We start from the raw sequence: 18,684 nt of genomic DNA, 5'->3' as shown, positions 1-18,684 counted from the left end.
TCTGAGAGGAAGAGAGAGGCAATACAATGAGAGCTGCCTGCTGTTTCTTGTGCCGAAGTCAGAAGAAAATGCCAAGTGAGGAAGAATACTAACTCCCCGAGACTATTTAAAATTCCAGCAGGACGACTCTGCCTGCATTCCAATTTCCTCCCATAAATGCACACACAAAAAAGCATCTGAATGTCAGAAAATCACCACATGCAACCAGATTCTTTGACAAGCGGCAATTTATTTAGACTGCCCTCCAGAAGTTGAAAAGCTATTCTTCTTTCCCAATGTTGCTACGGCTCTAATTGAAAGGTTACATAAGGATCACAGATTTTCCTTTCAATGAATTATGGTTCCAAGCATCTATGAGAAGTGCAACTGAAAAGAACTTACTGGATTCTATTATGTGTCGTGCCAGGAAGGCACCCAGAAAATATTAGAGATCAAGGCTTCCCTGAATAACATGAGGAGGAGAGATTTGGGTGGGGATGTTGCTGAGGAATTTTCAAGACCATTGTAATTAATGGACCTAAATTAGGGTATAATCCTAAACACAAGAAGTTGTTTTCAGGTAACCAGGGACAAAGTACTCCAGACTGAAACTCCATTCAGGAGCTAGGCTGCGTAAGGCTGTTGGAGGGAAAACAAGCCTTTCAATAGAGATTGAGTTACACCACACTTTTTGCTAGTTTAATTTATGCTAGGCTGCATCAACAGAAGTATAATGTCCAGATCTAGGGAAGTCATAGTTCTACCCTATTCTGCCTTGTTCAGACCACACCTGGAATACTGTGTCCAGTTCTGGTTGCCATAATTTAAGAAGGATGTTGACAAACTGGAATGTGAGCAGAGGAGGGCAACCAAGATGATCAAGGGTCTGGAAACCAAACCTTATGAGAGCTGGTTGAAGGAGATGGATATTTTTAGCCTGGGGAAAAAGGAGACTGAGAGGAGATAGGATAGCCATCTTCAAATATCTCATGGGCTGCCACATGGAAGACGGAGCAAGCTTGTTTTCTTCTGCCCTGGAGGGTAGGATCTGAACCAATGCCTTCAAGTTAAAAGAAAGGAGATTCTGACTAAACACCAGAAAGAACTTTCTGACAGTAAGAAAGTTTGGTTGAGATTCTTGCATTGCAGAGGGTTGGACTAGATGACCCTTGGGCTCATTCCAACTACAATTTTATGATTCTATGTTGTGTTCCCAAGTCACGTGGGCTTAAGCCCATATGCCATGCTTTGTCCAGTTCAGCTGGCAGTAGCCCTCCTTCTAATTGGATGTGGTATACTTTATGCCAGGGACGCGGGTGGCGCTGTGGGTTAAACCACAGAGCCTAGGACTTGCCAATCAGAAGGTCGGCGGTTCGAATCCCCGCAACGGGGTGAGCTCCCGTTGCTCGGTCCCTGCTCCTGCCAACCTAGCAGTTCAAAAGCACGTCAAAGTGCAAGTAGATAAATAGGTACCACTCTGGTGGGAAGGTAAACGGCGTTTCCATGCGCTGCTCTGGTCCACCAGAAGCAGCTTAGTCATGCTGGCCACATGACCCGAAAGCTGTATGCCGGCTCCCTCGGCCAATAAAGCGAGATGAGTGCCACAACCCCAGAGTCGGCCACGACTGGACCTAATGGTCAGGGGTCCCTTTACCTTTATACTCTATGCCGGCTTAATTTAAGCCACTTTCCCATATTTAGAATTCCTCCTTCAGTTAGGTGTACTCTGAGTAAAACTCAGTTGAATAGAGACACCCACCCACCCCATGTTTATGATGCAACACAGGAGATTATCATTTGGCTGTGTTGGGTCTCCACTGCTCTGCTAGGGTTCCTGTCCATCACAATCTCATTCTTAAAGGTCACTGAGGAAAATCAGATAAGAAGGATGTAGCCATGGTGCTGTTTTGTCTGGACTGAGCAATATACCTGGAGGGAAGCACGTGGGTGAGTCGTCTTGCCCTGCACTTTCTCATCCACCAAGACATTTCCACTGCCCTTTCTGTCTTGTCACAGCTCCGGACGATGCTGTTCTGTTGCATCTGGAAATAGTGGGCTTTAGTAGAATGTCCTTCAGCATACGTGTAGCAATGCTGGCACAACACCGAAGAGTGTGACAGCACACTTTTGCGACAGAACTGAACCCTAAGAGGTGTTTGTGCACATGAGCATTTCTGTTCAGCTTTGAAAGGCACGTTGCTTAGATGTCTAAATTCTACCCTACAGTGACACCAAGAGGGGGAAAAAACATATACTGTAACATTTTGCTGAATTCAGCCTAGAGATGCCCATGTTAAACATGCTTGTTTGCATTTGACTTTGCCCAGTTATAAGATGAATCCTACCTTCTGCTTTGATGGTTTTTCTGGTCTCACTCCCCCTTCTTCTTTCCACACTTTGCATGCAGAAATTCCCAGGCTTGGTATCCCTGACATTTCCAGTTGAAAAAAAGAAGAATGAGATAGCCAGGGAGAGATATGTACCAAAAATCCTGAAGCAGAGGCATAGCATGGGAGGGGGCTGGGGGGCCATTGCCACAGGCACTGGTCTTTTTGGGGTGGGGCCACATTCCTTACAGCTGCCCAGATTGTCTGCAGAAACCCAGGCAGATCGGTGGGGTATAAATAATAAAATTATTATTACTATTAACAGCTGGAGGGCGACGTGAGGAGGACGCAACAGCTCACGGTGCCCTGCAAACCCAGTGCCATTTTAGCCCTGCCCTCTAGTGTCCTTTGTACCAGCCTTCCAGCTGGAGGGAGGCTTGAGAAGGACACAACAGGCACGTGCCCTGCCAGCCCCGCAGTGTTTTTGTGAGTCTCAAAAAGTGGCACTGGGCTCTCAGGGCGCTGTTGGTGCACCCTTCAAAGCAGGGTGGCGTCGGCCAGACGGGCTCCCCACTGTGCTGCCAGGCAGATGGCACAGTGCAGAGCTGCTTAGCTCCAGTGAGAGAGGGTCACCCCGGCAGCTCACCCCACCCCCACGGCACAGAGCACCCCCCTCAATGCAGTGCATACACCCTGTTGCATGCGGGGAATGCTCCGCCACTGCCCTGGAGAGCTGCAGCTAGTCAGAGTGGACTACACTAGATGGGCAGAGCTTGATCTAGGAAATAGCCTCTTTAGCACATTACTGGACCACTGTTGATCAGAGCGCCAGAGTAGATGACCCTTTGGAATTTGGGCAATTCTTGTGTTTCTTACATCCATGCAAGTTTGCCTTTTCATCGTCTGCAGGCTCTTTGTCCCTGTTCCTTGGCACTGCATGGAAACAGAAGAAGCTGCCCATTTCTCCATCTAGCCCAATATTGTTGGCAGTGGCAGGCAGTGGGTCACCATGGTTTCAGACAAAAGCCTATTCCGATCTGGAGATGCTGGTAATCCAAGACAGGACCTTCTACATGCAAAGCAGATGCTCTATAAGTGAGCCATAGCCCTTCCTCTTTGGCTGCAGGGGGGGGGATGCAGCTTGCACCCCCTGCATGACAAACATCATGTGCAGAGTCCTCAAGGGGGCAGGCGGAAGCAGCTGCTTTCTCAAGGTACCAACTCTTTTGCCCCTCTTCTCCTTTCGCCCAGGTTAGCTCACCAGCTGCCTCCTAGATATGGCTGAGGAGGAAGCCCTTCGAACCGGAATGCGGAGCGCCGAACGCACAGTGAATCGTTTAGCACTTCTCCTTCAGAAACATGAGTACGGGCCTTTAAAACATCTGAGCAAAACAAAAAAACAAAACAAAAATCTGTCACTCCAACAGCTATCACCCTGTCAAAATGCCCCAGAGCAGAATTCCTTCCCCTGGTTTCTAAACAGCAGTGGGAGCGGCGGCAGTGAGTGTTATAGTTGTTAGACAGCAAGTATTTTTGGAAAGATGACAGCTGGCTTGTCAGATGTTAATGCTGAAGTACTCGGCGTTTGTGTGTTACAACAATAATGTGGCAAGCATTTATTCCTGCATTAGCGTATGCAGGGCCATGAAACTGCCGCCTGAAGACTGAAGGGGAAATGAGGGCAGGCTGTGCCACTTCCATTCATGTTACCAGATTCCCACTGAATATAAATTACCGTTCCGCCTATTTTTGAGCTTCCTCACACAAGGTAGTATCAGTGCCAACATCTGCCACTGGAAAAAAAATTATCACCCTCTTAACATCTCTGGGGCAAAATTATCCCCCTTAAAGAAGGTGTTTACTGGCTGGTTACAGTAAGAGCTTTGATGAGATTTCTGAAGATTTACCAGCAGAAGAAAAACAAAAACAAAAAAACAGTGTTAATTAATCTCCAGTCATTTTTCTATACCTTAGACCAGAGCTTTCCAAACTGTGTGTTGTGATACATTAGTGTGTCGGCTGCAGTGTGTAGGTGTGACGTACAAACCCTCCCCACACTCCTCCTGAGGCTGGAAAAGGGTTCGCTTAACATCCGGTTTGCTAGTACAGTGGTACCTCGGGTTAAGAACGTAATTCATTCTGGAGGTCCGTTCTTAACCTGAAACTGTTCTTAACCTGAGGTACCACTTTAGGTAATGGGGCCTCCCGCTGCCGCTGCACGATTTCTGTTCTCATCCTGAGGTAAAGTTCTTAACCCAAGATATTAATTCTGGGTTAGCGGAGTCTGTAACCTGAAGCGTCTGTAACCCAAGGTACCACTATAGAAGTGAATTACTGTGTCACAAAATGGTGCACGTCTAAAAAAAGTGTGTCAACAACATGAAAAGTTGGGAAAGCTCTGCCTTGCACACTGCTTGATAAGAACTATTGCCTGGTGACACTTAAGCCATTTAGATATGTTAGACCTAAAGCTAGTTTACAAGTTTTTTGTGTTTGTTTTTTTGCCTTCTGAGACTACATCGTCTGCCAAGGAATCACCATGTTTCCTGCAGACCCCACTATGCATTGTAGAGAAAGCATTTTGAGATGGGGGAGCATTTTATGATCCATACTCTGGCCTAGTTGCGTGTCGAGGTCCCCAAGCCACCCCCCAAATAACTCACAAAGCACACTTAATTTTTGTTTAAGGTTTTTGGCATAATTTTGGCCACAACTTTATTTAAATACAAAACCGTGAGTGGTTGTTTAGGCATTGGTTAAGACTATCTGCCCCCCCACCCGCCTGGGGACAGAACTGACTTCCGGGCACCACCGAAAGACAGTGCGGGGGAAAGCAAGTCGGGGAGAAATGGAGCTGAGTCACAGACCCTCACCTCTCACCCGCATGCTCCCCGAAGGCTTGCCGGCCCTAGCCCCATTCCAGGGATTGGACGAAAAGTTGGCAAGCCCCAGGATTCCTTTAACGGAATTCCCTTTCCGCAGCAACCATGGAGGGGCAGGCCCAGCCTATCCTAACCCCTCCTCCACCAATTTATAACCAATGCCTAACCGCAACCTTACAAGTTGGGACGATTTGCTACGCAGTAGGCAAAAACCAAATGGCCCAGCCAATCTGCCAGATGGACAAATTCCTACCAGGCCCCCGCTCCAAGGCGGACAACCCCATGACAGGCATAGCAAGGTCAATGCAACAACCCCTTACTCTAGGGCGTGTGGGCGGGTGATCCGTTGCACACAGCAAAGAGAAATCTCCAGGCTGTGTGCAGAGTATTTAAACATTTTACCCCTCCCACCAAAATTGCAACATAACTTTTACCCCAGCAACCCAGTGAACCAATCACTGCCCCAGGCCATCTTTAGAGACCCTGCCTGGTAACAGAGGGGTGGCTCAGCAGACCCCACCGCAACACGTGCTCTCCATGAAGGAGAACACGCTTTCCAGGGCCATCTTAAGCATATCCGGTGACGTGGTGCAAAGATCCCTCCGGCACCCCCACCCCCGGCAACTCTAAAACAAGGGAGAGGGGAGTGGAAAATGTCCTCTTCCTCCCTCAACGCCCCGATCCCCAGGGTGGCGGCGGAGATCAAGCAGGAGAACATGCTGGTGGACATGCTCTCCGGCATCGGGGTGCCTGAGAAGGAGGAGGACAACGACCAGGAGCAGGGCCATCTTTAGCAGATGCAGAGGCTTAGGATGGAAGCTGCACACAGCTTCCATCCTAAGCCTCTGCGGGGATGGCTCTCCTCCTGTGGGGGCTTGGGAAGGAAGCTGCACGCCCACCAGCCATATAGTTGGCGGGGCGCAGCTGGCGGGAATGCAGGGAAAAGGGGAGGCTGCTGGCAAAGGCATGAAGCTCCCCCACTCACTAGGGCGCCCCTGAGAGGCCGGCGCCCTGGCGCAATGAACCACTAAGACCAATGGGAAAGACGGCTCTGCCTAGTTCGTAGGCCTGCTCTATACATGCAGCAGAATGGAGAGAGCATTAGGTGGTAGAGTCCTGAGACAGCAGAAGCTGGTGGTTCCTAAGGGCAAATGGAGTACTGCCCAACCGACGTCATTCTGCCTCCTGTCAGCCCCAACATGTCCTCCTCCCTGCTTACAAACGGTCCAGGAGGTAGCATTGCCTGTCAGCTTTCTCCTCTGTAGTCTTGATGTCTCCATCAGGGAAGAGGATGGGGACAAAACTAGAATGAGAGATGGCTATGCCTGTTGTTCTCTCTGGCTTCACCTAGTGTTGGTCTCCTTGCCTTCTGTCCTACCAGGCCCAGCAGGCTCCAGTTACTTGTGTCCTGAGGTGCAGGGGTTGGGGAGGGAATAATATTTTTGAATTATATATACAGTATATATTTTTAAAACATCCATGCTAGTAAAACAAGAAAGAAACCCAACACAATAGAATTCGAACTCTTTCTCATTGATGAGTTAGGGTTGTTGCTTTTCTTTTTCTTGCCCAGAAATGGTTACCCAAAGATTTTAAATGATCACTTCAGAATTCTACAGTCATATTCTGGAGACTTCTACATGTGAGGAACACTATTTGCAAAACAGCAGGTATGGTGGCAAACCTGTTTCATATAGAGTGCATTTTTTCCAGACGGCCAACAGAAGCTCACATAAGGATGAAGGCGTGGAAGCAAAACAACTCCAGCCCCAATGGTGATGCCATGTTGCTTTGTTCTGCCACTCAATATGGCTCAATTGGGTCAACAGGTATTAACCATGTGTGTTCAGGGCCAAAATGTTGCTGCTGGCTTTGCTGGGTCGTGGGTGGAGTGAGGGGGCGGAGGAGGGTGTGACAACTTTTTCTCACCTACAAAATAAGCAATAGAATAAAAACAAAAACCAGACAACTAGGCCAAATTTCTGAGTTTTAAGGGGGGGGAGGTTTTGACAAGTAGCCAAAGAAATTAGGTCAACAAATAGCTGGGCCTTGTTGGTTGCCAACTCATTTAATTCCGGAAAGCCACAACAATTGACTGTTCATTACAATGTGGTTAAATGGCTGGCCTGTTCCTTGGCAAGTGAGCTGATCGGCAGAGACAACAAGCCCAAGTAGAACTGGCTGCACTGTGGCGTTCCCACTTTGCTGTGTTCACAAATGGAAAATATTTCTTTGGGGTAACTGGCATTGCTCTGATGTCAAGTGATTGGCAGGTGGGTGGTCCAGCACACCCATCAAAACAGCCTGGGTTTGTGTGTCAGGAGAAAGTCCACTGGCTAGTTTCTGTTCCCCACCCCTGAACAAGAGCACAATGCTCTTCCAGCGGTAGAGCCATTATTTACATTGCAACAGATCAAATAATTGACAATGAAATCTATTTCAGGAGGGTAGCTCAGAACAGCATCCATGATGCAGGCGATCAAATATTTACCAGCCTGATTATTCAGATAATTTTTTTTTTTTAATATAATTTTTATTGGAGTTTCAAATTTTAATACAAAGCAAAAAAAAAGAAAGAAAGAAAGAAAGGGGAAAAAAAGAAAGAAAAAAAAGAAGAAAAAAAAAAGAAAAAAAAAGAGAGAGAAATAATCACAAATAGATTCTTTCATAACCCTCTTTCATTGACTTCCCCCCACCCCCACCCATGCATCCCAATTTTCAAACTTAATTCAGCAAGTTCTTGTTTCATTCCTTAAACCTCTTCTTATTATATTTAAGCTTAATTCCCTTTATTAGGCCCAACTTATTTATCCCATTTTCTTATATACCTTAAATTCTTTTTCTAAGATCGATCGAGGTTCTTATACCATAAATTTCCCCATTTTCATATTAAAATATAAGTCAAAATTATAAAACTCAAAAGTCATAAACTAGTTTTAAAACTTTCTATTTTCCCCCTCCCTCCTTGTCCGGATATCTGTCCCTTCCTAGATATCTGCCCTCTTATAAGACTCCTAGCCCGGATTCCTCACATCTGAGGCCTCTAACACCATTTGAGTCTCTCTCTGCCTGTTTTGTTGATAATCCTTCTTATTGATCTTCAAGTCTCGAGGGATGTCTAATGCAGTCTCTTCACCTTCTCTCCAGTCAATCCTAGTTGAAAGGACTTGCTGCAGGGGTTCTGCCAGATATTCCCTTAAATCACGTTCACCAATGCCAGAAAAGAGGAGGAAGTCCCAGTTATATTTCTTCATTATTTCAGCTTCCCATCTATAGTGTCCAAAATCTTCCTCCTTTACTTTTCTCTTTTCAAAATCCATAATCCAATAAACTGCTCTGTCCCCTTGCTGCATGAAGTCCTGTTCCTGTACTTTTTGCCCTCCAGACTCCTTGTCCTCCAACTTCAAAGAAACTTTTCCCAGTTCAGCTGCAGAATCTTTCAAGGTCAAATCCTCAGTTCCATCAGTAGAGTTGCTTGTTTTTGAAATCAAAGCCGTGAGCTGTTTGTCCATAGCTATCTCTTGCTCTTGTAGAATTCCCACGAGAAAAAGGGCTCTTTCTATTTCTGCTTGTAATTTTCCTTCTGCAGCCATTGTAATGTCTCTGGTCTCCCCTAGGGGGGTTGCCATTTTTTTTTCCCTTTACCAACAGTCTATTACTTTGTTATTACTTGTTGTTACTTAATTTCCAGCCACTTCTGGTTAAATGTAACACCTTTGGATCAGAGAGATATAAAGATACAGTTCTTGTCTTGATTCCGCTGTTTGACAACTCAGATGACAGCTGTCAAACTCCCTTTCTTTCAGGCTAGGCTAATGCGGAACACTCCCGGATCCCGGGTGGGGGTTCCCAAAAATTTTCCCAAATACACCTCTTCCTCCAGCACAACTTAAAAAGACAAAAAAAAAGCTTATTTTCACAAATCGATGGAATCTTCTATCAGTCCCAAAAGACAAAAAGAAGATCTTTTTAGTCCGATCTTAGGCTTTCGCTCCTTGCTTCAGATCGTGCATGCAAGGGGGGGGGGGTGCGGACTTCCTTTTGACACAGCCCCCCCGTTCGCCAAATTAAAAAAGTTGATTTCTTTTAAAATCCAAATTTCGTTTTACTCACGAGGGTGTTTGTTTCAGTCCAAATGTCAGGAAGAAAGTTGACGCTCTCCGGCAATGGCTTGCGGCTTCGCTCCACCGAGGTAGCGGTCGACTCTCAGCACCACTCCACTCCTCAGACCTTCTCCGCAGCCTTTAAAAAGGCTCTTCGACTGTCAAGGAGGGCGCTTAAGGTGCCCACCGAGTCACCAGGTCCACAGGTATCAGCACCTGTGGTTTCTAAGGGCCCCCGCGTTGCCGGCGCGGCAAGACCCGTCCTCGATGGAGCCGATTCCCTCCGGAGCTCGGAGGGAATCCGCCATTAAACCGATCGCGTCAACCCGGAAGTCGATTATTCAGATAATTAAGCCTTTTCTTCACTTTTCCGGGGCAGGGGGAATCTGATGCCAAAGCACTGGAAGGGTCCATTCAATATTTAGCACTTTGTCATCCAAAGAGTCATTAGACATTAAGATCTATGTGACAAGGTGACAAGGCAGTCTGTGGTAGTGAAACAAAACTGAGAGGCTATCAGGCTGATAGATATCTATTTCCCTTTCCAAGATTTCAGGCAGGCATAGCCACTTGTGGAGAATATGGGAAAAGCCAGTTGGGCCGGTAATGGTAGTTCAATATAAAAATCGCAAAACGTTTTCCCTTCTTTGAATAATTTCCTTGGCTATGGGATGAAGCATCTTCATGCAATCTATCCAGCCCCGTCTGCTTCAAGGGCTTCATTTACTCACCCGTGCACTCAAAAAGAGGAGCCCCATAAGTATTTTCAGTGCTTTTTATCTGGGGGAACGCAGGGGTACGCATACCCCCTAAGCATTTTGTGAATCTAAGTTTGGCCTCATTGTGGGGCAGTATTTCAATATGAGTAGGAAAATGAGAGTACCCCTAAACATTTTTTTAAAGAAAACAAGCACTGAGTATTTTACTCACTCCCCTTTATGTACTATGGATTAACATGCTGCCTGGGCACTGCTAATGATACACGGCTTCCATTGTTTCAAAGGAAGCATCCTTATAACAGAGGCAGCCCAGTGCTTTGCCTCAATCAGTATTTACCACATCAAAGATGGGGAAGGCATGCCCCCCCCCCTGTTGTTGCTAAACTACAGTTCCCATCATCCTCAGCAAACACAGCCAGTGATCACAGATAATGGGAAATGTAATACAGTGATATCAGGAAGGCCATCGTTTCCATATCCCTGGTCTGAAGTGGCTGGCAGCAGCTATCCAGGGTCTGATTTCTCAGCTTCTGTTTTCTGCTGAGTGACAGCCTTTCCTCTTTCACATACAGATATTCAGCCACTCTGGGTGGCTTCCAGCAGAATATTAAAATACAATGATTTCTATGATTCCATGACCTCTAGATGACTGCTAAGTATAATGGTTTAATTGCACATTGAAATGGAAAATGACTCTGTATGTGTAAAAGGAACATGTAAATTTCCATTGCGCCAAGTAAGAGCTCTCCAAGTTCCTATCAAGTTAATGATTAACTGTCAATGTATCTCTGCTGCTCTCTCGTGTGGGGTGTTTAACTTTAGATCACATGGAAGAGGCATGCAATTTCCATATCTCCGTTTTGAGGGAGTTGTCTTTGTTCTCAAGCCACTGTAGAAGAAAGGTGCGCTAATAATGATGCCTCTCTCCTGGAGAAAACAGCCTCAGGCTGGAATGCAGGCTAATGGAGTCTGTGTGTGGAGAGAAAGATCTTTGATCCCTGTTTGGTGTAATTTTATATTTCTAAAGCTGTAGCTATGCTTGGACAAGCATACAATATTGTGCAACTATTTGGATGTTTCCTTATTGTTGTAAGGCTTGGGTCTCTCCCACACATACGAGACGACTCCGGCAGTTAATTAATTAAGTTTTATTGGTTCAACAAAAAGCCCCAGTTGGAGCTCCGCTAATTTCAGTCTTCCTCCCATTCCTCAGTTGCTGGGACTGAACTGCGCCCCCTTCTCCCTCAACAGGAAAAATGCCACCTTCTCTTCCTGTTAGTTTCATGCTTCTCATTTAATCTTGTGAGCCTGCGAGATCAAGGAGATTGCACTGCCACTATTTCTGTGTCTGCGTCACTATCTGAATCTTGCAGCTGCATTTCTGCTCTCTGTGTCTCTTCGTGTAAAAAGGTCGAATTCCTGTGGCTAGCTGCTTCTCCCCCCACTCTTAGGAATTCTCCCTCTCCTTCCCCTGTATCTGTCTGGTCTCTGCCTGTCGGAGAGTCCAGTTCTCTGACAATTGTTTTGGGCCTGTTTTGAAGAAAGTTCTGTTAGTAAAGCTTTGAAAACAGATTTTTGGTCGTATTGCTTCCAAATGCACAATATTATTAACCACAATAATGACTATGTGAAGCTTCAGAGAACTCTGCATTATCTACCATGGCTAGGTGTGTTGTATTGCTGTTGTTGTTTAGTCATTTAGTCGTGCCCGACTCTTAATGACCCCATGGACCAGAGCACGCCAGGCACTCCTGTCTTCCACTGCTTCCCACAGTTTGGTCCAGCTTCGAGAACAGTGTCCAACCATCTCGTCCTTTGTCGTCCCCTTCTCCTTATGCCCTCCATCTTTCCCAACATCAGGGTCTTTTCCAGGGAGTCTTCTCTTCTCATGAGGTGGCCAAAGTATTGGAGCCTTAGCTTCACGATCTGTCCTTCCAGTGAGCACTCAGGGCTGATTTCCTTGAGAATGGATAGGTTTGATCTTCTTGCAGTCCAAGGGACTCTCAAGAGTCTCCTCCAGCACCATAATTCAAAAGCATCAATTCTTCAGCGATCAGCCTTCTTTATGGTCCAGCTCTCACTTCCATTCATCACTACTGGGAAAACCATAGTTGTATTGCTAGGGGTGTGCATGTAGCTTATTGCAGCAATGCCTTATGGAGATCCCCTTTGTATATGGCACTGCACATTTCAGGAAAGAGATTTGACTTTGTCCTTAGGAAATAAATATTATGGTCTAACCTATTTATGGCATATTTATGGTATAACGAAATAAATGAGCTTTCTGCAGCATACATCTTCAAACCTGGAGCTGTCATAATCAAGTGTGCATAGGACATGGCATCTTTTAAAAATAGAACAGGATTATATGCTGATTTTAAGGCTCCCGTTATTTGAAATCTGGTTTTGCCATTGGCCTGCTTGGTTTCACTGTCACTCAGTTTGCCCAAGCACTGCTATCTGCCGCGAAGATCAACTTTCCAAGCAGGCTGTGTTGCATATCAGAACAAAGCTCTTTGTGTGACAGCTCAATCGCTCTGCAAAAGAAGAGATCAGATTTCAACGTGGGAGGTAGAAAAGGGAGATGCTTGAAGCTGGCATATCTGCCTTAGCTACAGACTAAGAACACACATTGTAACCTCTAAAGGATGCTCAATTAAGAATTGTCAACCAACAAGTATTTTACAAGCCCGACCAGGTAAGCATCCCATGGACCCCACATCGTGGGCAGAGTCTGTCCACGATCCGTTATTCTAGGGATGGAAGAGGACTGCTGGCACGGCTTGCCTTACAACCAGATTTGCCCAGATATTTTGATGATTCTTGCCCAGACACCACTGCTGACTGCAGTATTCCGGATATGTCTGGGAAATTCTGGACATATGGCAACCCTATCACTGACAGAGGAACATGTAAACTTGGGAGAACACATCTTTTTCTGAGACTGTCCTGTCATGTGATGCCCCAAATCTTCCTGATGCAGTGCTTATGGAAGACATTGAGGTGCCAAAGGCAGGCTGGGACAGAAACATTTCTTCAGTGTGTAAACTCTGAATGTGCTCGGAGCCCCAAGTATGAAGACATCTGGGGTGCCTAGTCATAAGAATAGTTGCACAATGAAAATAAAAAGATAAGTATCTGATTTAGGCTCCTTATTACACTGAATGTATTCATGCTTTTGGAGTAATGAGCTGAACTGCAGATGTTGAAAAGCATTATAATACAATAAATTTCTAGCTGATGTCTAATATAGTGAAAAGCAGGATGGTTGGGGGGAAGGGGGTGCCACAAGCATTGATCTACCCCTAGGAGAATAATCATAATCAGAAACAAACATGAGGTTTTATGCTGCCTTTATGTGGCAAGACTCCAACTCCTGTTTTCATGCTGTATTATATATACACAATCACCTCCAAAAAGTTACAATATAAGCTAAGACCATAACAAGAGCACCATTAGACGAATGAAGCTTTGCAGAGTTAAAGAAAGAGAAAAATGGTGCAAAAAGTATAAAGATAGAGGTAATCTACATTAGACACAACAATTTAGAAAGAGTAAAAATTTCAAGGTCTTAGAACAAAGGAAGGAAGTCAATATGTGTATACGTACATAATGATTATAATGATGATATGGTTTTATTTGTAGATGTGTGTTTTTGTTTTTTGTTCATGTTTGTTTTTTTCTCTTGTGTTTTGCTTTTTTCTTGTTTGTATTGTTTTATTTTGGATTCAATGTTTGCAATTTTTGTTGTAATTTTGCATTGAATTTTTTTTAAAAAAATTAAAAAAACAAAACCAAGAGCACCATTAGATCAGACCAACGGTCCACGCACTCCAGCCTCCTATTTTAGACATCTTAGACATCGACCAACCAGATATTTCTGGGAAGCAATTTCCTTGTCCCAGTGTCACCCCCCACCAACAACTGGTATTAAAAATAGAGCGCAACCTATGAACACTGAGGTTTTCTGTAGAGCCATCCAGACAAATGTTATCCATCAACTTCTAAAGCCATCTAGAGAAGCGAAGAGAGGGAACGATGCCCAGTTCACCTTCTCCTTCTAGGCAGCAGTGTGAAATGGGGAGGGGCAAAGGAACAGAACCAGTGAATGGGTGGCATTAGTGATAGCAGTGAAGGTAGCGAGTGAGGCAGAACTTCTGCAGAACCCTTATCAGTAAGGCCAGTGTCATGTATGCAAGAGTGCGGCCTGACTTTGAAATGGGTAAGAACCAGGTTAGGAGGATCCTAACGCTGACCGCTAGAGTGAAAAACAACTCCAAATAAGATGCATGTACAGCAATAACACAGGGACACAGGTGGCGCTGTGGGTTAAACCACAGAGCCTAGGACTTGCCGATCAGAAGGTCGGCGGTTCAAATCCCCACAAGGGGGTGAGCTCCCATTTCTCAGTCCCTGCTCCTGCCAAACTAGCAGTTCAAAAGCACGTCAAAGTGCAAGTAGATAAATAGGTACCGCTTCAGCGGGAAGGTAAACAGAGTTTCTGTGCACTGCTCTGGTTCGCCAGAAGCAGCTTAGTCATGCCGGCCACATGACCCAGAAGCTGTACGCCGGCTCCCTCGGCCAATAAAGCAAGATGAGTGCCGCAACCCCAGAGTCGGCCACGACTGGACCTAATAGCCAGGGGTCCCTTTACCTTTTTACAGCAACAACAACAACAACAGCAACAACAACAACCCCTTTAAGTGTTTTCAAGAATTGTGGTAGGATGAAGAGATGTAGAAATGGCAGCAGGTGGCTGGCTAGAGCAGGGGCCGGCAACCTAAGGCCCATGGGCCACAAGCGGCCCATGGGGGTCGTTTAACCGGCCCATGGACCCCCATCGCCCGCTTGGTTGGCTGCTGTGTGCCACGCTAAACCGGTGCAGAGCAGAGTAAGGACTGCCTTCTGTGACGCTGGCCAGCTTCCCATTGGCTGCAGGAAGCTCCTGCGACCAATGGGAAGCTATGCACGTCTCCTCCGCGCTGGAAGGAGAGCCAAAAATGGTGTTTGTGCATGTATGCGCACTCCAGCCCACTGCTGCATCTGCGGGACCGTGAACCGGCTCAAGCCACAAAAACTTTGCCGACCCCTGGGCTAAAGGATAAACAGCCAAGATGGTGTATTTTTCCTATAGACAGTGTGCGTTAATGGAAGGCTCTCACAGACACTTTTGGTCTCTGTTCTGTGATGCATTCAGTGGCATAGCTAGCCGCTCGGGTTCCTGGTGCAGGGGCATGTCCTGCAGCCAGGGGCAGGGTGATCCTTGTCCATGGGGGCAGGGCGAGCTGTCCATGGGGTCGGGGCAATCCACCCATGGGGTTGGGGTGAGCCTCTCCAATGCTTGGAGCCTCTCCGCCGCCTCCCACTCAGCTGTAGGGCAAGTGAGGGAGAGGCAGTAGGCAGATGCAAGTCCCACACTGCCGTTTCAGACAGCACGGAACCTGCAGGCACCTAAGCCACCGCATCACTCCTAAAAAGTTTTGTGAGCCTGTGGCATTCATACGGAGCCCCTGGTCATCTCACAGATTACTGACCCGTACACCATTAATCCGCTGCTACCAGCCAGGTCCTCCCTGGTAAGTCACTTAGTCTCAGTCAGGTTCTTAAGTTAACAAAGAAGAGTGTAGTTTATTGCAGACACAAATAAACGTAAGCTGCATTCAAAACGTTGTTACTCTTTACCTTCTTAGTCTTATTTTTATCCTGTCTCTAACTCTTCTACCTCCCCTCACACAAGAACCGACTGCACTGTCTCTCTAATTCCAACTTTCTGCCAACTGCTTTCCTAACTACCTTTTCCCAACCAACCAACTAACTAACTAAAACCGCTAAGCCCTTTTATAAACAGGTAGGCTCCGCCTCTGGTTTTTCTATTGGTCTACCTATTAACTCTTTCTCTCCCCCTGTACAGACATTTTCAAACGAATGGGCAAACACCACAGAGCCCATTTTTAAAAAACTCATTATGTCACACACACCCCAGTGATGACATCTGGGGCGCACCATACACCCCACACCCCCTTCCTCTGCCACTGAATGGATTACTAAATAGACATCTGACTAATTGGGAATCTGGTTTGGGCCTCCACATTGAATCCCCAAAGAGAATTTACTCTAACAGGAGGGGCGCACTGGAGTTCTAATGGAAATGGAGAAAAAACTCTGTCTGCCTTCTCTACACCATGCATCATTTTATAGGCCTCTAGAGTTACCTCTCCTTCTTTTCTTTTCTTTTCTTTTCTTTTCTTTTCTTTTTTACCCTAGGGTAAAAATTCCCAAAGAGTTCGGCTCAACCTTCCTCAAATTGGTTGTCCTCCAGGTGTCACTGGAGTATAATTCCCGTAAGCCCCAGCCAGCAAGGCCAGTGGCCAGAGTTAATGGGGAGCTATAGCCCAGGAGACACGGGGACACGGGTGGCACTGTGGGTAAAACCTCAGTGCCTAGGACTTGCCGATCGTATGGTCGGCGGTTCGAATCCCCGCGGCGGGGTGAGCTCCCGTCTTTCGGTCCCAGCTCCTGCCCACCTAGCAGTTCGAAAGCACCCCTAAGTGCAAGTAGATAAATAGGTACCGCTTTATAGCGGGAAGGTAAACGGCGTTTCCGTGTGCTGCGCTGGCTCGCCAGAGCAGCTTTGTCACACTGGCCACGTGACCCGGAAGTGTCTGCGGACAGCGCTGGCTCCCGGCCTCTTAAGTGAGATGAGTGCACAACCCTAGAGTCGGACACGACTGGCCCGTACGGGCAGGGGTACCTTTACCTTTATAGCCCAGGAGGCTGCCTAGGTGGTCCCATTTAAGAGTGGTGGGTGGTGGCCTAATTTTTCGTGACTCATCTCAGTTCTTCTGGAGAGGCAAGCTCATGTGCTCCACCCCACAGTTTGGGAATCACTGTAGTAGAACGACTGTGAATGCTTAAAGACTGTAAGAGCAGGAGAGTACATGTGAACGATACATCAATATTCAAGCTTTGCCTTTCCAGGAGTTCCCCACCCCCCACCCCTCTCTTTCTGACACGTCAATCTCAAATGAAAAGATTGCCCAGATACAAAGAAATCAAGGAGAAATGGGACAATTGGGAGACATTAAAGCGAGTCATTTTCCCCTTCATTTTCACTGCGTTTTTTTGCAACCCTTCAAAAGAAGTGAAAGACGTGACCTCACTGTGTTCATTTCCTTAGACAATGATTTTCCATTCAGATGGAGAGAATCTAGTATTTCTATTAAGCCTAAACAAAGTGCTAATATAATTCTTCAAGCAGTATATAAAAAATTCATTATCCCTTTGAAGGCCAAACAAGTTGGAGCGCCAGCAGAATAATGCACTGGATCTTACTTATGATCAGCATCTCTCCTGAATTGTGTGTGCTTCGTGCACAGATGGTATTTATTGACAACAAAACTTAAGAAAATGCCTGGCTGGTATTCAGTGTTTATTAAAGTGGACCCTGGAGGCATAAAAGCAGAGATCGCTGTCCTTTATAGGAGAGAAAATGCCTTATTGCATACATTGCCTAACATTAATTTTGTAAATCTGTTTCCTCAGATGCTGGGCCCCCAGAACGATTAGGATATATATTTTCATAATACAAGGAATACCACGTCAGGTTTCACTGCAATGTGATGGAACCCCTACTGTGCATGAAATGAAGGATCCCAAAGTCTATAGTAGTTTTCGGCAGTCGTATTCAAAATGAAATTAATCATCTCTGAAGGGGGGTGGCCTACAGCAGTTTCTCCGCTGTTGAAAACCGTAGCGTTTGCTACGTGGTCTAAAATGCATGTGCGACCCCTACATATTTTATGAGGGGTACTGGCATTCATTCATTTATTTATTTAAAAAATCACATCCTCCTCTTCATCACAGGTGATCTCAAGGCAGGTGGCGTTAAAATAAAAATAATATGAACGCATAAAATATAAATAAATCACTTAAAAAACAAAACAGTCTCACACCATATCATATACAGATTCTTCAGTTGTGCATTTGTACAGGTATTCTGAGGTAAAATTCATGTAATAGGGGGCACAATGGCTGAGCTGTATAAATCAATTAACTCTACTACATTTATAAAGACAATTTATACACATCTACATCACTCATTTAGAGGAAGGTATCAGTTTTCAACTGGCACCAAAAGCTGAACAAGGTTGGCACCAGGCACACCTTATGCAGGATAGTGCTCCATGATTGAGGTGCCACCACAGAGAAGGCCCTGTCTGAAGCCAAAGCACATCAGGCTTTGCTCAGTACCCAAACAACAAGGGACTCAAAGGTACATCTTAAATTCCAAGCATGGAAATGTTCAAAATGTATTTAAAAAGCAGGTGGGAGACCCATGGCCATAGGTGCCAAATCCCTGGGGCCCAAGCACCCAAAAAAATCCCCAGGAAGGGGCCAGGTACACACAAATTTCAGTGCCAGGGCCATGCACACTGCATGGCACCGACGGCCCCAGGCACCCAAGATTGCGGGGCCATGCTGACACTCCTACTTGTGGCCCAGGACTATCAGTGTGGCCCTCAGACCTATAGAGGAAGAGAGAGAATGAATGGAAGAGAGTTAATTGATGGTGGATGGATGAAGGGGAGAGGGGAAGAAAAGCAGGAAGGAAGAAGTTCTACAGATTCCCACATCATCTTGCGATTTTCGTAAAATACAGATTTTTTTTTCAAAG

Source organism: Podarcis muralis, chromosome 6, assembly GCF_964188315.1.
Source record: "Podarcis muralis chromosome 6, rPodMur119.hap1.1, whole genome shotgun sequence".
NCBI classification, from domain to species: domain Eukaryota; kingdom Metazoa; phylum Chordata; class Lepidosauria; order Squamata; family Lacertidae; genus Podarcis; species Podarcis muralis.
Note: the sequence above shows the minus strand (reverse complement) of the source record.